General features: G+C 48.1%; 1 protein-coding gene across 1 annotated transcript in view; it reads right to left on the bottom strand.

Moving 5' to 3' along the window:
• The window catches only part of PAMR1 (peptidase domain containing associated with muscle regeneration 1), a 262966-nt gene that overhangs the window by 216550 nt on the left and 23394 nt on the right, over positions 1-23022 (bottom strand). The gene's annotated exons all lie outside the window — the stretch shown is intronic.

Genomic DNA, 23022 nt, shown 5'->3' with positions numbered 1-23022 from the left:
TCGGCAAATTCTCGTCCTTGCACTCTCCTGTGTTTTTGCACATGTGCATTGCGCCGCTAACACTGTAGGGGGAAGGAACTCAAAATCCTTTCTCATGTTCCTAGACGTCTGATATTTCCGGCTGCAGTTTCGTTTCATCTCTTGTACCTGGTAAGTAATGCTCCCCCTAGAGTGTTAGCGGTGCAATGCGCATGCGCAAAAACACAGAAGCATGGAAGGACGAGAATTTGCTGAGTTAGAGCTGGACACTGAACAACCTAACGATTATGATAAACAATTTAGGCTAAAAAATTAGGCTACAGTGCAAACTAAAAATCGTTAGCAACTTTATAGGAATTACCTATTTGAAAATTTGGGTTAACTGTCCCTTTAATTACTGATATATACTGTGTATATTTAAACATTTTGCGTGTCCTCAGAGCTCTGGTAAACTGTGTGCACTAAGCAAAAAAAGGCACAAAACACATCAAAAATACATTGAAAAATACAGTTACACTCATAATAACCATATCTAATAACAATTATTTAAAAAAAATATTGCATTAAAAACTTCTAAGGGCTCAAAGATATAGGGGGATATTTATCAAAGTTTACCTGTTAGAATGTGGGTGTGGCCTATTATACGTTGGTCGCATGAAAAGAAAGATAAGACGTAGGGTGAATGAGAATATTTATAATATAAAGGATTCGTAAAACACAGTGGAGCCGATTTATTATCGGCCTGTCCGACATAATCTGCTGAGTAGATCATGTCCGATAGACATCGATGAATTTCCACAGCATACGCTGTCGGTATTTATCTTTGCACAAGCAGTTCTTGTGAACTACTTATGAAATGCCGCCCCCTGCAGATTTGCGGCAAATCGGTCACTAGCAGGGGTGTCAATCAGCCCGATCGTATAGGATTAGGCAGATTGATGTCCGCAGCCTCAGGAAAGGCGGATCAGTTATGGAGCAGCGGTCTTAACTGCTGTTTCTGGCGAACCTTAAGGCTTGCGCGGAAACAGACGTATCAAGCTCCATTCGGAGCTTGATAATTCGGCCCCAGTGTCTCTAAACATTTTTTTAGACCATCACAATAACAAACCTAACTCTTTAAAAGTTCAAGTAATTGATTGGGTCCCACCAAGTAAACAAAATAGGTTGCTAGAACTTAGAAAATTAGAGACCCTCAGGATTTACAAATTAAAAAGTTTACATCCTGCAGGTCTCAATATCGACATAGATGTGGCAGCACACATGTAGATCACTAGGTCACTGTTTAAATGTTCTCTTCAGATAGGATTTTAGAAATGTATATAAAGTGGTTTTTAGAAACTCATTGGTAGTGGAGGGCCCTCTAGTGGGCCTGTAACAAAATTAAGGGTTTACCAACTTGAAGTCTGGAGTAATGCTAAATGTGTTGTTACAATGTTGCAAGGGGGAAGGAGGTGTCTGTTTTCTTACCTTTATAGGGTCCTGCAACAGTGAGATCAGCCTCTTTCGGTTTCCAGACTTCAAGGAGAAGGTTTCTGAAGTTGTCTGAAGGTTCTTGAAGTATAACATGGAGAGATCCAGGAGAAAATCTGTGCCTCCCAAGCGTTACAGGGAGGTGGTGGAGATGGCTGCAAGAAAGAAAGGACCTGCAAGGCACAGACAGGAGCCGGAGTCAGAAGATGTGGTACCCCCCACACCCCAAAAATCCCCACCTGCTAGGAGTTTTAATAAAGGAAAGGGCAAGGCAGGGGGTAGCTCACGGCCTAAAGGCGCCGGAGGGAAGGCCCAGACCAGTGGGGTAAATAGGGTAGCCCCCAATCAAGGCCCGCAGGCAAGCGGGGAGGTGTCAGCGGTGGGGGGAACAGAGTGTGGCCAGGGGAATTTGTCTGGTCCGGTTGCCCCAGCGGATGCTGGGGCCGGCCTGGCCGGGCAGTTTGCGGCCTTGCCGCCGGCGGCCTTAGCGGCAGTTTTGGCCTTGGCCCAGTCCTTTGTCGGGGGGTTGCCCCATGGGGACCAGGGCCTTGGCGTGGCTGTCGCTGGGGCTGGCGGTGGTACAGGAGCAGGCCCACAGCACAGCCACATGGCAGAGTGCGCAGCGGAGTCTGGCCCTCCGGTTGGCGGTTCCCGCGAGATCTCCTCCGAGAGTTCTGAGGAGGAGGAGGATCGCGGTCGCCATTCGGAGGGAGGACGCGGCAGAGTGAGGAGTGCCTCGCGTGACCGGAGCCCCGAAGGTAACTTGGGGGGACTCCGGTTAGCGAGCGGGGTATCAGGAGGACAGGCAGGGAGCAGCGGGGCCCACTTACCTGGCATGGGGATGGCTGGGGGTCCGGATGCTGGTAGGAGAGCATGTGGCGCAGTTGGGTCCCACGTGGGTATGCATGTTGATGGCGCGCATGCGCGCATGGCGGCTGACCGCGGTCCTCAGAAGGGCTCATCTGGTGTGTCAGGCGGAGCGGTGTGTTCAGTTGGGAGGCCTACAGTGCGGCCTAGCACGAGTGATCAGGTCGTGGCTACGGATAGAGGCAGTGACGGGCAGAGGCCCGTGGTTGTGGTGAATGAGAGGGGTGCATCGGTACGGAGTACAGGTATAGGGGCCACATTGGGACAAGATTGCATGAGGGGTGGCATGAACCTGAGGTATGCAGGTGTGGATGCAATATCAGAGGCCGAAGGGCCTGAGGGGCCATATGGTAGATTGGAGACTGGACGGAGATATGAACCACACATGGGGTGGGGACATGCGGGGATAACGCATGCCTATGAGGGAGTTTCTCAGTTTAGGGCTGGGGGATTTGTGAGACCGTGTGAGGCGACAAATGATACGCAGTATGAGAGGGCGCAGATGCATAGAGGGGGCCAGTCTCATGGTGGTGTGGATGAGGATATGATCAGGAGAGCTGTGGAGGCAGCGTTGCATGCGAGAGATGCTGCGAGGCCCCTGCCTGGGTTTAGTGGTCACGCCCGGGAGGGGGCGGCGCAGGAGGTGATTATCAGGGATGCTGTGGCTAATGTTCTGGGTATGTCAGCTGGGGGGAGACAGGGGCAGGGGAGAGAGGGTGTTTCAACTGTTGCCCCTCTCACAGACCGGAGTACCCCCCAAGTTGTTTTGTCTCAACAGGTTCCATCAAGCACAGCTGAGATGGCAGCGAGCACGAGCAGCGCCATGGCAGTAGCAGGTACTAGTGGCATCCAGAGCGCTGCGAGTCCAGGGACTCCTTTGCAAGCAGGGATACCAGGCGAGGGTGAGTGCCACGCACCAGACATCATACACACTGACACGGGGTCTTCCACAAGTGGGTCAGGATCCGATAGCGGGGAGGATCTTGGGTTAGTGGGGAAGGGTCAGCGCAGGATGTTTAGGTGGATAAAGAAGATGGCGTCTGCTAGAGCGAAGGACAAGGCGGGCGCTACGTCCCAGACACTTGAGCTACAGGGAACGCAAGCTTTAGGGGGCGCTGTTACGCCAGTGGGACCAGTGCCTCGCAAAGTGGCTGCACAGGGTGACACTTACCCGTGTTTGGTCCACTCGCTATATGGCCATTTGAAAGCGAAGGTCGTTAAAAAGATTCAAGAGGGAAAATACGTTAACGTATTCGAGCTCTCTCTGGATGCGTTTAGAGCCAAAGAAAGGGCGGCTGATGGCTCGGGCCCAAAGAAAGTACGTAGGCCGGAGACGTACGAGGAATGGCTTAAATGCTTCCGTGTACTGGCTGCGTGCTATGTCGACAGGTGGCCGTTGCAGGGGCATAACCTGTTTAAGTACCAGGATACCATAGAGGATATCCGTACGAGATTCAAGGAAGGCGCATGGCGTGAATACGACATGGCCTTTAGGAGAAAGATGGTAGGTAACCCTCTGCTGCATTTTGGAACACAGGATATGCACTTGTGGTCCAAATTAGGATTGGAAGGCAGTTCTCCCTCCCCAGTGGCGTCACGTCAAGCACCGCAGCGCCTAGGGGCGCGGCTGGGCAGGAAAGGGAGGGAGTGCTGGAAATACCAGGATAAGCAGTGTGACAGGGGGAGCAGCTGCTCCTTTCGTCACATCTGCAAGTTCTGTGCAGGGCCTCACCCAGGCGCCGATTGTGGAAAACGAAAGGACCAGGGACAGCCCAGAATTACGCCTAAGGCGGGAGTTGCAGTCAAGGGCACCAACTCCGCTTAGGTTGCGGGCCATGCTGATATGGCTGGCGAACTACCCCGACACAGGGGCAGCTGAGCTGCTGAGGTCGGGGTTGGAAGGGGGTTTCCGGATACCGGTCATGGGTCGTGTTGAGGGTTCTTCAGTGCACAGGAACTTGAAAACGGCCTATGAATTCCCGCACGTGGTTAGGGAAAAGTTGGCAAAGGAGGTGGCGCTGGGCAGGGTATCGGGGCCATTCTCCACATGCCCGATGGCGGATCTGGTGATCTCCCCATTGGGTGTGGTACCCAAGAAAGAGGAAGGGAAGTTCAGGTTGATACATCACCTTTCTTTCCCAAAAGGGGCGTCAGTCAACGACGCTATTGACCCAGAGCTGAGTTCAGTGCACTATCAATCGTTCGATCGTGCGCTGGACGTGGTCAGGGCATGCGGTCCGGGGGCATTGCTGGCGAAGCTAGACATTGAGTCGGCTTTCCGCCTGCTGCCACTGCACCCTTCGGCTTTCAGACTAATGGGCATGAAGTTCGAAGGGGAATATTATGTGGACAGGTGTTTGCCGATGGGCTGCTCATTGTCCTGTTCCTTGTTTGAGTGTTTTAGTTCTTTCCTGCATTGGGTAGTGTACAAGGCGTCAAGTGGGGGAGCGGTGGCCCACTACTTGGACGATTTCTTGTTGGTAGGGAGAGCTGGTTCCACGGAGTGTGAACAGCTCATGGAGGTTATGCAGGATATGATGTCGCGTTTTGGAGTGCCGCTCGCGGACGACAAAACGCAGGGGCCGTGTACATGTCTCACATTTCTAGGTATCGAAATAGATACAGTGCAGGCGGAATGTAGGCTGCCCATGGACAAGGTTGTCCGGATGCTTGGAGCGGTCCGAAGGATTAAGGGGTCGAGCAAGGTTGCGATAAAAGAGGTGCAGGCGCTGCTGGGCCTCCTGAATTTTGCGGGTAGGGTCATCCCGATGGGAAGAGCCTTTAACCGTCGATTGGAGGGACTTTTGAAGGGCCCTACCGGTCTAGCAAAATGGACGAGCATTACGGCGGATGTGAGGGAGGACCTGGAGATATGGGAAAAATTCCTAATGAATTTTAATGGTGTGTGCCTATGGAGGGGTAGGAAAGTACCCAACAAGGCAATAAACTTGTACACGGACGCAGCGGGGGGTTTCGGGTACGGAGCGTACCTGGACGGAGAATGGAGCGCGGCTCCATGGCCGAGGGGCTGGATAGATGCAGGTTTCACCAAAAACTTGACGCTGTTGGAGCTATTCCCGATAGTGGTTGCTGTGGAGATTTGGGGGGATAGACTGGCTAATAAATCGGTGGTGTTCTGGACGGACAACATGAGTGTGGTGTACGCCATTAACAGGCTGTCCGCGTCATCGCCAGCGGTTGTGTGTTGCTTGCGTCACTTGGTGTTGCGATGCTTGCAGTTCAATATACATTTTACCGCCAAACACGTCCCGGGAGTGCAGAACATTATTGCAGATGCACTCTCTCGATTTAAATGGGAGCAGTTTAGGGCAGCGGCACCCATGGCGGCAGAGGAGGGGTTAACATGCCCATCTTCTCTTTGGCAGCTGGTGAAGGTTGGATGAGCATCCTAGCTTTGGTGAAGGCATCCTTGGCGCCAAGGACATGGTCAACATATAAGAGTCACTGGGACTGCTGGGAGGCGTTCTGTCAACGCGGAGGTGTACAGGTACAAAGGGCTTCTAGGGTGCTGGTGTTGGAATGGTTGGCTTTACTACGGAAAGAAGGGGTCAGTAAGGCCGGCGCGAGTAGTAGGCTATCGGCTCTGGCCTTCTTTAACAAGGCGCTTGGCTTTGAGGACCACTCCGGAACCTTCCTAGTAAGGAAGGTGTTGAAGGGGTGGGGCAGGTTGGCCCCCCGTCAGAAAGATCGGAGAGAGCCCATTACACGGGAGAGATTGAAGGCGTTAGCGAATGGTGTGGCAAAGGTTTGCACATCCAAGTACGAGCAGCTTCTTTTCCGAACGGCATTTGCTTTGGCGTTTGCGGGAGCCCTCAGGGTGGGGGAGCTTGTGGCGTCTGCAAAGGAGAAAGGTCGAGGAGGAGTGCAGTTGGAGCATGTCCGTTTGACGGACGAGGGGCTCCTGTTGTTCATACCCAGGTCCAAGACGGACCAGGAGGGGGTGGGGGCATGGCTGCCCCTTGAACGTCAAGAGTTTGAGGATTGCTGCCCAGTGGCATGCTTGGAGCAATACCTGAAGGTGAGGCCGGCGGGAGGGCAACTGCTCCTGATACATGAGGACGGTTCGGCCCTCTCGGTTTTTCAATTCCGCCAGGTATTGGCGAAGACGGCAAAGGAGGCCGGGTTGGATCCGGGCAGGATCGCCCCGCACTCGTTTAGAATAGGCGCGGCGACCAGCGCAGCGCAAAAGGGAGTTACGGTGGCGGAGATTAAGCGCTTGGGTAGATGGAAGTCGTCCCAGTACAAGACTTATATTAGACCTGATAAAGGACACTGCTAGAGCACAGACATGTGGGCGGGTCCATACTTCCAAAGGGGGGTTTTTGTTGGGGGGGACCCAGGTTGTGCAAGGGCGGTTTTTTCATGGTGGTGTTCTCTGTTTTATCAGGTGTTGTGAATGCGAAAGCACCTCCGGTTCGTGTATGGATGGTAGGCCATTCATACATCCACTGGGCTCATCTCAGGGCGTTACGATCGCCGGAAGGTCAGCAACTTGGATTCCCAACGTCCAAGGCAAGCTTTCGGTGGTTAGGGCGCAGGGGACTGTCGTGGGCTGATTTGCCTGCACTTTTACAGGAGGCACACAAAAGGTGGGGGCGGCCTAATGTTTTAGTGCTGCACCTCGGGGGAAATGACTTGGGGGCAATGCCCGCGCTGGATTTGATCAGAAGAATGACAGCGGATGTGCAATGGATGCACACTTGGTTGCAGGGTGTGACTTTGGGGTGGTCAAATGTAGTTGCTCGACTGCAATGGCGGCACATTGTCACACAGAGGGCTGCATATAATGTGCGCAAAAAGGTGAATAGGGAGATGGGAAGAGCGGTCACGGGCATAGGGGGTTTCGTGGTCAGGCACGAAAGCATAACGGCCGACAAAAGGGACCTATTTAGGCCTGATGGAGTCCACCTTACGGACGTAGGGTTGGATATGTTTCTAAGGGACATCAGGGGAGCCTTGTTGGGGATTATTCATTAAAGTTTGGGTTAAATTGTTGTATCTGCAATCTGTTGAAATTGTTATGTTTTTATGGTTATGATTAGTTAAAGTGTGGTTTATTACTGGGTTCCTGTTGGTTGGTTTGGCGGCAAGAGTTCGCCTGGCTCTTGTGGCGGGTGGTCAATGCCCTGGGGAGCGGGCACAAGGAGAGAAGAGTGACGGTCCGGGGAAAAGGGAGGGGTTATGCCTGCCAGGCGCCGGCCTGGGGGTCCTCTCCCTCGCAATTGGACCGAAGACCTCTGAACATCACAGCTCTCTCTGAGTGCCATGGGGCGTGACAGCCGGGTGTCACGCTGCAGGTATCGAAAGGGGCCTTGACCATCTGCTAATAGGGGCTAGGTTAGGGTGAGATGCCGCCAACGTTGAGGATTACGAACTTGTTGCCAAGTTTCGTTGATAGGTTGATCAAGTGCCTAAGGGTAATTGGAATGACTCTTAGGCACAAGTTAAAGCGTTTATTTAATAAACGTGAACCGTGACCGGTTCTTTCTCCCAAACAAATGGTGTTGTGTCTTATTTACTAGATAAGGGTATTAGTCAGTAAGAAGGACGGAATAGATGGTTTAAACCTTATGGTAGTGGAGGGCCCTCTAGTGGGCCTGTAACAAAATTAAGGGTTTACCAACTTGAAGTCTGGAGTAATGCTAAATGTGTTGTTACAATGTTGCAAGGGGGAAGGAGGTGTCTGTTTTCTTACCTTTATAGGGTCCTGCAACAGTGAGATCAGCCTCTTTCGGTTTCCAGACTTCAAGGAGAAGGTTTCCCCGCCCACCCGTCCCTGGAAGAGGAGATTGGCGGCTACGATGCGGCTGTTAGGGTGAGTTGGCTCGGCAGGGGTGGGTTTAATTGAGCTAGCCTTCAGTAAGACCGAGCCTTTAATGTAGCTAGCCACCCCTGAAGTTGAGTTGTACGATTCGGCTGGCAGGGGGTGCCTTACTGGGCTGGTTGGATATGCCTCAGCAGGCGGGTGGTCAATGCCCTGGGGAGCGGGCACAAGGAGAGAAGAGTGACGGTCCGGGGAAAAGGGAGGGGTTATGCCTGCCAGGCGCCGGCCTGGGGGTCCTCTCCCTCGCAATTGGACCGAAGACCTCTGAACATCACAGCTCTCTCTGAGTGCCATGGGGCGTGACAGCCGGGTGTCACGCTGCAGGTATCGAAAGGGGCCTTGACCATCTGCTAATAGGGGCTAGGTTAGGGTGAGATGCCGCCAACGTTGAGGATTACGAACTTGTTGCCAAGTTTCGTTGATAGGTTGATCAAGTGCCTAAGGGTAATTGGAATGACTCTTAGGCACAAGTTAAAGCGTTTATTTAATAAACGTGAACCGTGACCGGTTCTTTCTCCCAAACAAATGGTGTTGTGTCTTATTTACTAGATAAGGGTATTAGTCAGTAAGAAGGACGGAATAGATGGTTTAAACCTTAATGAAATAGTTCTATCGTTTTTTTTAATTCAAGTTTTAGCATCAATTAATGTGTATGCATATGATTTGTGCAATGATACAATATAGATTTTAGGTATTTTTATGAATTCTTTATGAATTTTGAATGAGTTTTTATGATTTTTTTGTATATATTTTTCATAATGCTCGAAATGATGTTTTAATGTTTTAAGAAGTTAGTTATTTACTTCATAAAATATTTAGTCATGACCATGTTTTATATCTAGATCTGGTTCTATTATTTCTCCAAAACGATCAAATTTCTTGCAAGTGATAATGATTTACAACAGTTTTAAACACACGCCCCCCATTCTCCCTATGTCTTAGTATGGGTAGTGAGAGATGTACTTACCCCTATGACATGTGGATCTGATTGGATTGTAAATAACCAATGAAAAAGGGAGACATCATAACACACCCCATGATGGGTGGGAGGCGTGTTTTAATGAAAAATTGGCCTATTTAAGGAAAGAAAATAATGGAGTTCCCTATCCGATATTTGTCCTCTTGATAAAGCCCGGCCGTTGACAGGGAGAAACGCATAGGGGTATTTCTGGACTTTTGCTGCGTCCGGTATACGCACTACACTCAACCATCATGTGATCACAGCCTCAGGGAGTTCCGGAGACGCTGGGGAGCATCGGAGAGTTAAAAAACCACCTCTACTCCTGATTGTCGTGAATACTACATGTATTGCTATGGACGCCTGTTTTTAACTTACATCGAGTAAGTGCAATTGTATGTTTTGCGTGTAATCCTGTCTATTAAACTACACTTGAATGTACCTGTTGCGCTCTATTTCTTCTTTTTCACATAAATATGTATGTAAACATATATAGAGGCCCATTTATCAAGCTCCATATAAAGCTTGTGGGCCCGTGTTTCTGGCGAATCTTCTAAAGACCGCTGCTCTATAACCCTATCTGCCTGCTCAGATCAGGGCCACGAGATCTGCTGGTGCAATGCTGAATACGGAGAGCGTATTGCTCTCCGCATTCAGCGAGGTCTTGCGGACCTGATCCGCACCTTTGATAAATAGGCCTCATAGAGTGCAGTGGAGTGCAGTGGAGTGGAGTGGAGTGCAGTGGAGCCCTTTGCAGTTAAGTAGCTGTAAACATGTAAATACAATGTATTTATGCAATATTCATATTTAATAAAGTGTTATACTGTGTATTTACTGTAAATATCTCACATTTCAAAATTCTGCACATAGCAGAATGTGTTATATATATTTATTATCAGATATTCCTATATATAGCTATATATATCTGCACCTATAGCTATAGATGGTACTAAAATACCATCAGATATATGTAGAAATATGAATTTATGAATAAATAGAGCATGTTCTGTTATGTAAAGAACATTGGAATGTGAAATATTTATATTTTCATGTTTGGTTAGCGAACTTTAGAATATGCAATCGGATTTGCGCGTGAGTAGGGTGCTAGGTTTAGGGTTTTTTCCACTTTTTTGCTCCATCCACTTCTATGGGGGAATAAGTTAACACGTTTGCGATATTCTAAGTTAGGCTTTTTGTGCGCAACAGATTAGTGCGTGAGCGAAAACCTATTTAATTTCAACTTGTAATACGCGCACTACCCGAAGCGCAAAAAGCTTACTTCTAACGGAGTTAACTTGTGAGTGGGAACGTTAAATACTGCTCCACTTGTAATCTGGCCATTATTGTGCATTCACACCTTGTGTAATGAGGCACTTAATTGCTGATTTTGTGGCTTCATGATGTTTCTGCAGCAGAACTGAACTCACCCTGCTGTTAGTCACACTTAATATAACTTCTGCAAACCCCACGGGGTCTCACACAGCATCTGAGAGGATTATCTTTAGTGTACTAAGAACCTATTGTAACTAGAGTTTATACATTACTAGCTCTATCCTGACCATTTGTTGTTTGTCTATATTCAGCTTTTCCTATCAGTGCCCTTGTAGTACATTAGACGTGTGACAGTTTGCATTACTTAGCCTGGTGACTTATGTATGTAATAACCTCCGCATCCTACATTCTAATTGGATAAAAACAAAAAGAGTAAGCTCATCTCAGGGTTTCACGGACCAATGATGATGCCAAAAAACAAGCAACCAATGAGAAATGAGAAGGTCTCTTACAAATTGCTTTACTATTACTGTCACTGATGAATGTCTTGTGTGTTGTCATTTTTCTTTCATATTCTGAACAAGCTATTTCATAACTGATTAAAACATTGTTGCACTAAAGAGTTTGTTGTTTTTAAAGCAACTGCAGAAACACCCTTTTAAGCGGACTAGGCTGTCTCCCACCCCCATTTGGAGGCTGATTTCTGCTGCTGTACTGATATGTGAAAGCGCACTGTACTGTGAAAAAATGTTTTCTTATGGATTTTTATTTTTTTATTTGCCAATACCTCTCCCTGAGCTTCTCTAGCAGATAGCAATAGCGCCCTACATGTTCTACCTCTCCCCAGATCTCCTCTAGCAGATTACAATATCACCCTACAGGTTCTACCTCTCCCCAGAGTTCCTCTAGCAGATAGCAATAGCGCCCTACAAGTTCTACCTCTCCCAGAGCTCCTCTAGCAGATTGCAATAGCGCCCTACAAGTTCTACCTCTCCCCAGAGCTCCTCTAGCAGATTGCAATAGCGCCCTACAAGTTCTACCTCTCCCCAGAGCTCCTCTAGCAGATTGCAATAGCGCCCTACAAGTTCTACCTCTCCCCAGAGCTCCTCTAGCAGATTGCAATAGCACCCTACAAGTTCTACCTCTCCCCAGAGCTCCTCTAGCAGATTGCAATAGCCCCTACAAGTTATATATCTCCCCAGAGCTCCTCTAGCAGATTGCAATAGCCCCTACAAGTTCTACCTCTCCCAGAGCTCCTCTAGCAGATTGCAATAGTGCCCTACAAGTTCTACCTCTCCCCAGAGCTCCTCTAGAAGATTACAATAGTGCCCTACAAGTTCTACCTCTCCCCAGAGCTCCTCTAGCAGATTGCAATAGCGCCCTACAAGTTCTACCTCTCCCCAGAGCTCCTCTAGAAGATTGCTATAGCTCCCTACAAGTTCTACCTCTCCCCAGAGCTCCTCTAGCAGAGTGCAATAGCGCCCTACAAGTTCTACCTCTCCCCAGGGCTCCTCTAGCAGAGTGCAATAGCAACCTACAAGTCCTACTTCCCCCCGAGCTCCTCTAGCAGATTGCAATAGCACCCTACAAGTTCTACTTCTCCCCAGAGCTCTTCTAGCAGATTACAATAGCGCCCTACAAATTCTACCTCTTGACAGATTTCCTCTAGCAGAATACAATAGCGCCCTACAAGTTCTACCACTCCCCAGAGAAACTCTAGCAGATTGCAAAAGCGCTCAACAAGTTCTACCTCTTCCCAGAGCTCCTCTAGCAGATAGCAATAGCGCCCTTCAAGTTCTACCTCTCCCCAGAGCTCCTCTAGCAGATAGCAATAGCACCCTACAAGTTCTACTCCCCAGAGCTCTTCTAGCAGATTACAATAGCGCCCTACAAATTCTACCTCTTGACAGATTTCCTCTAGCAGATTACAATAGCGCCCTACAAGTTCTACCTCTCCCCAGAGAAACTCTAGCACATTGCAAAAGCGCCCTACAAGTTCTACCTCTTCCCAGCGTTCCTCTAGCAGATTGCAATAGCGCCCTTCAAGTTCTACCTCTCCCCAGAGCTCCTCTAGCAGATAGCAATATCGCCCTACAAGTTCTACCTCTCCCCAGAGCTCCTCTAGCAGATTACAATAGCGCCCTACAAGTTCTACCTCTTTCCAGATTTCCTCGAGCAGATTACAATAGCGCCCTACAAGTTCTACCTCCCCCCAGAGCTCCTCTAGCAGAGTGCAAAAGCACCCTACAAGTTCTACCTCTCCCCAGAGCTCCTCTAGGAAATTGCAATAGTGCCCAACAAGTTCTACCTCTTTCAAAAGTGCTTCTAGCAGATTGCAATAGCGCCCTACAAGTTCTACCTCTCCCCAGAGCTCCTCCAGCAGATTGCAATAGCGCCCTACAAGTTCTACCTCTCCCCAGAGCTCCTCTAGAAGATTACAATAGTGCCCTACAAGTTCTACCTCTCCCCAGAGCTCCTCTAGCAGATTGCAATAGCGCCCTACAAGTTCTACCTCTCCCCAGAGCTCCTCTAGAAGATTGCTATAGCTCCCTACAAGTTCTACCTCTCCCCAGAGCTCCTCTAGCAGAGTGCAATAGCGCCCTACAAGTTCTACCTCTCCCCAGGGCTCCTCTAGCAGAGTGCAATAGCAACCTACAAGTCCTACTTCCCCCCGAGCTCCTCTAGCAGATTGCAATAGCACCCTACAAGTTCTACTTCTCCCCAGAGCTCTTCTAGCAGATTACAATAGCGCCCTACAAATTCTACCTCTTGACAGATTTCCTCTAGCAGAATACAATAGCGCCCTACAAGTTCTACCTCTCCCCAGAGAAACTCTAGCAGATTGCAAAAGCGCCCAACAAGTTCTACCTCTTCCCAGGGTTCCTCTAGCAGATTGCAATAGCGCCCTTCAAGTTCTACCTCTCCCCAGAGAAACTCTAGCAGATAGCAATAGCGCCCTTCAAGTTCTACCTCTCCCCAGAGCTCCTCTAGCAGAGTGCAAAAGCACCCTACAAGTTCTACCTCTCCCCAGAGCTCCTCTAGGAAATTGCAATAGTGCCCAACAAGTTCTACCTGTTTCAAAAGTGCTTCTAGCAGATTGCAATAGCGCCCTACAAGTTCTACCTCTCCCCAGAGCTCCTCCAGCAGATTGCAATAGCGCCCTACAAGTTCTACCTCTCCCCAGAGCTCCTCTAGCAGATTGCAAAAGCCCCCTACAAGTTCTACCTCTCCCCAAAGCTCCTCTAGCAGATTGCAATAGCACCCTACAAGCTCTACCTCCCCCCAGAGCTCCTCTAGCAGATTACAATAGCACCCTACAAGTTCTACCTCTTCCAAGATCTCCTCTAGCAGATTACAATAGCACCCTACAAGTTCTACCTCTTCCAAGATCTCCTCTAGCAGATTACAATAGCACCCTACAAGTTCTACTTCCACCAAGAGTTCCTCTAGCAGATTGCAATAGCGTCCTACAAGTTCTACTTCCACCAAGAGTTCCTCTAGTAGATTGCAATAGTGTCCTACAAGTTCTACTTCCACCAAGAGTTACTCTAGTAGATTGCAATAGCATGCTACAAGTTCTAACTCTCCCTAGAGCTTCTCTAGCAGAGTGCAATTGCGCCCTACAAGTTCTACCTCTCCCCAGAGCTCCTCTAGCAGATTGCAATAGCACCCAACAAGTTCTACCTCTCCCCAGAGATTCTCTAGCAGATTGCAAAAGCGCCCAACATGTTCTATCTCTCCCCGGAGCTCCTCTAGCACATTGCAATAGCGTCCTACAAGTTCTACTTCCACCAAGAGTTCCTCTAGCAGATTGCAATAGGGTCCTACAAGTTCTATTTCCACCAAGAGTTCCTCTAGCAGATTGCAATAGTGTCCTACAAGTTCTACTTCCACCAAGAGTTACTCTAGTAGATTGCAATAGCACCCTACAAGTTCTACCTCTTCCAAGATCTCCTCTAGCAGATTACAATAGCACCCTACAAGTTCTACCTATTCCAAGATCTCCTCTAGCAGATTACAATAGCACCCTACAAGTTCTACTTCCCCCCAGAGCTCCTCTAGCAGAGTGCAATTGCGCCCTACAAATTCTACCTCTCCCCAGAGCTCCTCTAGCAGATTGCAATAGCACCCAACAAGTTCTACCTCTCCCCAGAGATTCTCTAGCAGATTGCAAAAGCGCCCAACATGTTCTATCTCTCCCCGGAGCTCCTCTAGCACATTGCAATAGCGTCCTACAAGTTCTACTTCCACCAAGAGTTCCTCTAGCAGATTGCAATAGCGTCCTACAAGTTCTACTTCCACCAAGAGTTCCTCTAGCAGATTGCAATAGCGTCCTACAAGTTCTACTTCCACCAAGAGTTCCTCTAGTAGATTGCAATAGTGTCCTACAAGTTCTACTTCCACCAAGAGTTACTCTAGTAGATTGCAATAGCATGCTACAAGTTCTAACTCTCCCTAGAGCTTCTCTAGCAGAGTGCAATTGCGCCCTACAAGTTCTACCTCTCCCCAGAGCTCCTCTAGCAGATTGCAATAGCACCCAACAAGTTCTACCTCTCCCCAGAGATTCTCTAGCAGATTGCAAAAGCACCCAACATGTTCTATCTCTCCCCGGAGCTCCTCTAGCACATTGCAATAGCGTCCTACAAGTTCTACTTCCACCAAGAGTTCCTCTAGCAGATTGCAATAGGGTCCTACAAGTTCTATTTCCACCAAGAGTTCCTCTAGCAGATTGCAATAGTGTCCTACAAGTTCTACTTCCACCAAGAGTTACTCTAGTAGATTGCAATAGCATGCTACAAGTTCTAACTCTCCCTAGAGCTTCTCTAGCAGAGTGCAAAAGCCCCTTACAAGTTCTACCTCTCCCCAGATCTCCTCTAGCAGATAGCACACTACAAGTTTTAACTCTCCCTAGAGATCTTCTATGTCAGGGTTTTTTCCCTGTTGTGTTTGCCATGTGCTCCTGGCAGCCATTTTACTCACCTCTCTTTCTGACTGTGGTGCATTTAAGGGATGCTGCTCATTTCCTGCACTTCCTTTTATGGCCAGACTGGTTTGCATCATCCGTGTGAGACAGGATGCAGTCTCAGAATTGTGATGTCATTACTTATTATTTAAAGGGCCTCTGTTCAGTATGCTTTGCCATTGCTTTGTTTTAGACCTGTTTGTGAGAGTTCCTGTGTATTACCTGGCTGCCTGATGTCCTTCCTGATTCCTGATCCCTGACTTGTTCCTGACTCTACTGTTTTCCTTGTTCCTGATTCAGGCTTGTCTGACTACCAGCTCTGGTTTTGACTCCTGGCTTGTTATTTGACTTGTGGACTTTTTATTATTTTTTGTTATTAATAAAGGTGTGATTATTTTTGCACTTCTCGTCTCAGTCTGATTCCTGGCACCCTGACATTACGCAAAGGCCATGAATCTGATGGTGCTAATAATCCACCTTTACCTGCCATCATTTCCAGGATGGATGAACAGGATCACCGCTTGGATCAATTTGCACTAGCCCTGCAAACCCTGCTGACTCGCACTGCACATTTGGACCAAAGTGTCCCGCAAGTTATGGCTGCTCCTGTTTCCGCTGCTGCACCTATGCCTACCAGGAGCATGTCCGGTTCTGCACCTCTACCTCAGCAATATGGAGGCTATCCTATTCAGTGCAGAGGGTTTTTGAAACAGGTGGGCATTTACTTTGAGATGTTACCTCAGGCGTTTCCATCTGACAGAGCTAAGGTGGGATTTCTCATCTCGTTACTCTCTGACACAGCTCTTGCCTGGGCTAATCTCTTGTGGGAGACTAATAAACCTGTGATTTCAAATTACCCTGAATTTGTGGCCTCCTTTCGAAGGGTATTTGATGTTCTGACTCGCTCCTCCTCTGCTGCTAAATGACTCATGTCCATTCAGCAAGGTACAAGATTTGTTGCTCAGTATGCTATTGAGTTCCGTACGCTTGCCGCAGAGGTAGGTTGGGACAATGAAGCCCTTGTTGCCGCCTTCTTTCATGGGCTCTCTGATGCGATTAAAGACGAAGTTGCTGCCAGAGATTTACCAGAGGATCTCGAGGCATTGGTTTTTTTTATCCTAATTGACATCAGACTCAGAGAGAGGCCCTCTTTCAAGGAGCGCTTGCGGAAGCCTCCTGTTCCGTTGTCTCCTACGTGTTCGTTCCCACCCATGCCTCCCTCTCCTCCCATGCCTCCTGGTCCCGAGTCACCAGGTACTGCTGAGCCAATGCAGTTGGGATTCACGCGTCTCTTCGCGGCGGAGAGGGCCTTTAGGAGGAGGGAGGGGCTCTGCCTCTATTGTGGGTTACAGGGCCACCTTTTAAAGTCTACACGGCTGGGAAACACTCACACCTAAGGTCCTGTAGGGGGCAGACCTTGGATGGTTTATCCTCGTCCCCGGAACCGCTTAAGGAGAAACCTTTGGTCATGGCTGTCCTTTCCTGGGTGGACTCCTCCACAGTCACTCAGGCTCTTGTTGACTCCGGTGCTGCAGGCTATTTCATTGACAGTGCTTTTGTATCAAAGAACTCCATTCCTGTTTTGCCTTGGTCCGTTCCGCTTGCGATTGAGGCCATTGATGGCAGGCCCCTTCAGCCCGCACTCGTTACTCACAAAACTGCTCCGTTGTCCATGGCTGTTGGGGCTCTCCATTTTGAAACCCTCCAGTTCCAGGTGATAAACTCTCCGAATTTTCCAGTTGTTATGGGTTATCCCTGGCTCCAAAAGCACAATCCCAGTTTCGACTGGCGCAGATCCGAAATTTTGTTGTGGTCCCCGCAATGTATTTCCACTTGTCTTCGGAAACCATTTAAAGTCTTGTGCACTTCTTCGGTATCTCAATTGCCAGAGGAGTTCCGAGAGTTCCTAGACGTGTTTGACAAGGTGCGTGCCGGTACGTTGCCTCTTCACCGGTTTTACGATTATGCCATAGACCTGCAACCCGGAACCATTCCTCCTCGGGGCCGGGTGTACCCTCTGTCTGTTGCAGAGAATTGTGCTATGGAGGAGTATGTTGCCAATGCTCTGTCGTGGGGGATCATCCGCAAATCCTGCTCTCCTGCAGGGGCTGGCTTCTTCTTTGTGAAGAAAAAGGTGGCGAGTTAAGACAATGTATCTATTAAATCGCTCTTAATCATCTTACCATTAAGAATGCTTACCCTATTCCGCTCATTACGGAACTCTTTGACCGCCTCAAGGGAGCTACGGTCTGTACGCTCCTCTCAAATCAAGTTTAGTAAAATCTCGTTAGGATTAAGGAGGGCCACAAATGGAAAACAGCATTTAATACCAGGAGTGGGCATTATGAGTATCTTGTAATGCCCTTTGGCCTATGTAATTCTCCTGCTGTTTTTCAGGAATTTATTAATGATATCCTACGAGATATGTTACAACAGTGTGTTGTGGTGTACTTAGACGACATCCTCATACACTCACCATCACTTGAGGCTCATCGTTCTGATGTTACACGGGTTCTTCAGAGACTACGTGAGAACGGCCTGTATTGTAAACTCGAGAAATGTGAGTTCCATCAGACTCAAGTAACCTTCCTAGGTTATGTTATCTCCGTTGCAGGGTTCTCCATGGATCCTGACAAGTTATCTGCAGTTCTGCAGTGGCCTCGCCCAGTTGGTCTTCGGTCTATTCAACGTTTTTTGGGGTTTGCCAATTACTATAGAAAGTTTATTAAAAACTTTTCTTCCTTGGTTAAACCTATCACAGACATGACCCGTAAAGAGAATGATCCACTCCATTGGTCACCTACTACCATTAAGGCCTTTGATAGTCTTAAGACTGCCTTTGCTGCCGCTCCAGTTCTGGCTCATCCTAACCCTGTCCTGCCTTTCGTTCTTGAGGTCGATGCGTCTGAGACTGGAGTAGGTGCCCTCTTGTCTCAACGTCCCATGCCTGATGGTTCCTTGTATCCGTGTGGTTTCTTCTCTAAGAAATTGTCTCCAGCGGAGTGCAATTATGAAATTGGCGACAGGGAATTACTAGCCATAATTTTGGAACTCAAGGAATGGAGGCATCTTCTCAAGGGTACCAGTGTGCCAGTGCTCATTCTTACTGACCACAAGAATTTAACTTATGTATCTGAATCAAAACGTTTGTCGCCCTGACAGGCCAGATGGGCGCTATTTTTGTCTCGGTTTAATTATGTTGTCTCCTACCTGCCTGGTAGTAAGAATGTTAGGGCTGATGCCCTCTCTCGACAATTTTCGCCTCTGTCCTAGGAGTCTGTACCTACTCCTGTTATACCTCCTGACCATATTTTGGCTACCATATGCACTAATTTGACTTCTTCCTTGGGGGATGAGATCCTGGCTGCACAAACCAATGCACCTCCTGAGAAATCTAGTGGTGTTTTCTTCCTGAGAATCTTCAAACTAAACTTTTTGCACACTTACCACTATCCTAAAGCCGCAGGTCACCCAGGCAAGAACCAAATGATTTGGTCTGTCACTTGACAATTCTGGTGGCCAGGTCTTCGTTCTGATGTTGCTGCATATGTTGCCTCCTGCTCAGTTTGTGCACAGAGTAAGACTCCTTGATGTCTTCCTGTGGGTCTTTCCATGGACTTCATTGTCGAGCTCCCTGTTTCCAATGGCAATCCTGTTATCCTTATGGTGGTTGACCGTTTTTCTAAAATGTCACATTGCATTCCCTTGATGACGCTGCCTACCGCTCAGGAGCTTGCTTCAATTTTTGCCCGGGAGGTCTTCCGTTTACATGGGTTACCCAAGGAGATAGTGTCGGACCGTGGTAGCCAGTTTGTCTCCAGATTTTGGCGTTCCTTTTGTGCTCAAATGGGGATCCAGCTTTCCTTCTCCTCTCCATATCACCCTCAATCCAATGGGGCTGCGGAACGGTCTAATCAAGCTCTGGAACAGTTCCTCCGTTGCTATGTCTCAATATTGGTCTGAACTGTTACCTTGGGCAGAGTTTGCTCGGAATAGTGCTATTAATGCTTCCTCCAAGTTATCCCCGTTCATGGAGAATTATGGGTTTCAACCATCCTTGTTGTCCGATTCATTCATGTCTCAGGGTATTCCGGCTTTGGAGGAGCATCTCCGGCAACTCCGTTCCACGTGGGTGCAGATTCAGGATTGCCTTCATCGTTATGTTGGTCCTTTTCGAATACTCCGACGGGTTAATCCTGTGGCCTACGCTCTTGACCTTCCTCCTGCTATGCGCATCTCCAATGTTTTTCATGTCTCCCTCTTGAAACCATTGGTTTGTAATCGGTTTACCACTGTGTTGCCTCGTCCCCATCCTATCTTTGTTGACAACCATGAGCAGTATGAAGTCAGCAGCATTATTGACTCTCCTATGTCCAGGGGCCGTGTACAGTTTTTGGTTCACTGGAGGGGCTACGGTCCGGAAGGAGCGTTCTTGGGTTCCTTCCTCTGATGTTCATGCTCCCGCCCTCCTCCGTGCCTTCTATGCCCGTTTTCCCAATAAGCCTTTTGTACTCACACGGGGGAGGGGTCGTTGAAGGAAAGGGTACTGTCAGGGTTTTTTCCCTGTTGTGTTTGCCATGTGCTGCTGGCAGCCATTTTATGCTGCTCATTTCCTGCACTTCCTTTTATGGCCAGACTGGTTTGCATCATCCGTGTGAGACAGGATGCAGTCTCCGAATTGTGATGTCATCACTTATTATTTAAAGGGCCTCTGTTCAGTATGCTTTGCCTTTGCGTTGTCTCAGACCTGTTTGTGAGAGTTCCTGTGTATTACCTGGCTGCCTGATGTCCTTCCTGGTTCCTGATCCCTGGCTTGTTCCTGACTCTGCTGTTTTCCTTGTTCCTGATTCCGGCTCGTCTGACTACCAGCTCTGGTTTTGACTCCTGGCTTGTTATTTGACTTGTGGACTTTTTATTATTTTTTGTTATTAATAAAGTTGTGATTATTTTTGCACTTCTCGTCTCCGTCTGATTCCTGGCACCCTGACATTCTATCAGATTGTAATAGTGTCCTACAAGTTCTACCTTTCCCCAGAGCTCCTCTAGCAGAGTGAAATAGCGCCCTACAAGTTCTACCTTTCCCCAGAGCACCTCTAGCAGAGTGTAATAGTGCCCTACAAGTTCTACCTCCCCCAGAGTTCCTCTAGCAGAGTGCAATAGCGCCCTATAAGTTCTACCTCCCCCAGAGCCCCTCTAGCAGATTACAATAGCGCCCTACAAGTTCTAGCTCTTTCCAGATCTCCTCTAGCAGATTGCAATAGCTCCCTACAATTTCTGCCTCTCCCCAGATCTCCTCTAGCAGATTACAACAGCGCCCTACAAGTTCTACCTCTCCCCAGATCTCCTCTAGCAGATAGCAATAGCGCACTACAAGTTCTTAACTCTCACTAGAGCTCCTCTAGCAGATTGCAATAGTGTCCTACAAGTTCTACCTCTCCCCAGAGCTCCTCTAGCAGAGTGAATAGCATCCTACAAGTTCTACCTTCCCCCAGAGCACCTCTAGCAGAGTGTAATAGTGCCCTACAAGTTCTACCTCCCCCAGAGTTCCTCTAGCAGAGTGCAATAGCGCCCTACAAGTTCTACCTTTCCCCAGAGCACCTCTAGCAGAGTGTAATAGTGCTCTACAAGTTCTACTTCCCCCAGAGTTCCTCTAGCAGAGTGCAATAGTGCCCTACAAGTTCTATCTCCCTCAGAGTTTCTCTAGCAGAGTGTAATAGTGCCCTACAAGTTCTTGCTCTCCCTAGATCTCCTCTAACAGATTGCAATAGCTCCCTACAAGTTCTACCTCTCCCCAGATCTCCTCTAGCAGATTACAATAGCGCCCTACAAGATCTACTTCTCCCCAGAGCTCCTCTAGCAGATTACAATAGCTCCCTAAAAGTTCTACCTCCCCCAGAGTTCCTCTAGCAGATTGAAATAGCGCCCTACAAGATCTACTTCTCCCCAGAGCTCCTCTAGCAGATTACAATAGCTCCCTAAAAGTTCTACCTCCCCCAGAGTTCCTCTAGCAGATTGAAATAGCGCCCTACAAGTTCTACCTCCCCCAGAGCTCTTCTAGCAGATTACAATAGCGCCCTACAAGTTATACCTCTCCACAGATCTCCTCTAGCAGATTGCAATAGCACCCAACAAGTTCTACTTCTTCCCATCCTCTAGCAGATTACAATAGTGTCCTACAAGTTCTATCTTCCCCCCAGAGCTCCTCTAGCAGATTACAATAGCTCCCTAAAAGTTCTACCTCCCCCAGAGTTCCTCTAGCAGATTGAAATAGCACCTTACAAGTTCTACCTCTCCCCAGAGCTTCTCTAGCAGATTGCAATAGCACCCTACAAGTAAGTTCTACCGCTTCCAGAACTCCTCTAGCAGATTACAATAGCGCCCTACAAGTTCTACCTCTCCCCAGAGCTCCTCTAGCAGATTGAAATAGCGCCCTACAAGTTCTACCTCTTCCAGAACTCCTCTAGCAGATTGCAACAGCGCCCTACAAGTTCTACCTCTCCCCAGAGCTCCTCTAGCAGATTGCAATAGTGCCCTACAAGTTCTACTTCTCCCCAGAGCTCCTCTAGCAGATTACAATAGCGCCCTATAAGTTCTACTTCTCCCCAGAGCTCCTCTAGCAGATAGCAATAGTCCCCTACAAGTTCTATATCTCCCCATAGCTCCTCTAGCAAAAAGCAATAGATCCCTAGAAGTTCTACTTCTTCCCAGATCTCCTCTAGCAGAGTGCAATAGCGCCCTACAAGTTCTACTTCTCCCCAGATCTCCTCTAGCCAGGAGCGGTTCTACAAAGGGGCCCACAGGGGCCAGTGCCCCTGTAAAAATGTCCCTGGCCCCCACTGTGGCCCCCCTGAGCTGGCCACTGAGCTGAGTGAAAAATACCGGACAAGATCAAGGCTATTTATCTGCTTCCCTGTCCCTGAAATGCTGTCTAGTCAAAGTGTGGGGTTAACAAAGTGAAGTAAAACTTGTGCTCCCTCTCCTTTCAGAGATGTGCTACAGTTCCCGGGTTGTTGTGGGGAAAGGGCGTCTTACAGCTGCAGTCTGCAGACAAGAGTTCCAGAAGTGTCACTGGTTTGTTTTGCAGACTTTCTCTCTAGCCTGTACACTGCCAGAACAGAAGAGATGTAAGTCTGCCCTCTCACCTCCACAACTCTATAATGACTGCTGGAGTGTTTTCCTTATTTTTCTAATGTATGTAAATAATTATTTGACACCATTTTCATTGAATGTGCTATTTGAACTATGTAGCACTAGTTAAGTGCATAGACTTCTTTTTTTATTTTATTTTTTTCTACTCAGTGTGTGTATGTATGTGTGTATGTATATGTGTATATATATATATTTATATGTGTATGTGTGTGTATATATATATATATATATATATATATATATATATATATATATATATAGCCAAAGAACAAGAGAATAATCAGTTATTTTTATTTTAATTTTATTTTTGGTTTTGTTTTCACACTGGGAATGGCAGACATAATAGATTGTGTATTTATGGACGCTATCAAGGATAGTGATATGTAGGTCTGTGGTGCCTGCAGCAACGTGTGAGTTGATACACAGTGCTGCTTATAGTTTGACAATAGATTTTGAGATTAATGCGTTTTAACTATTAGATTAATTAGTCTGGGAGGAATATTGCACACATGTCGCCTT

The sequence above is a fragment of the Bombina bombina genome, chromosome 7 (assembly GCF_027579735.1).
Source record: "Bombina bombina isolate aBomBom1 chromosome 7, aBomBom1.pri, whole genome shotgun sequence".
In the NCBI taxonomy this organism is placed as follows: Eukaryota; Metazoa; Chordata; class Amphibia; order Anura; family Bombinatoridae; genus Bombina; species Bombina bombina.
The sequence above is the reverse complement of the archived record's forward strand: the minus strand, read 5'-3'. Positions and strand labels throughout refer to the sequence as shown.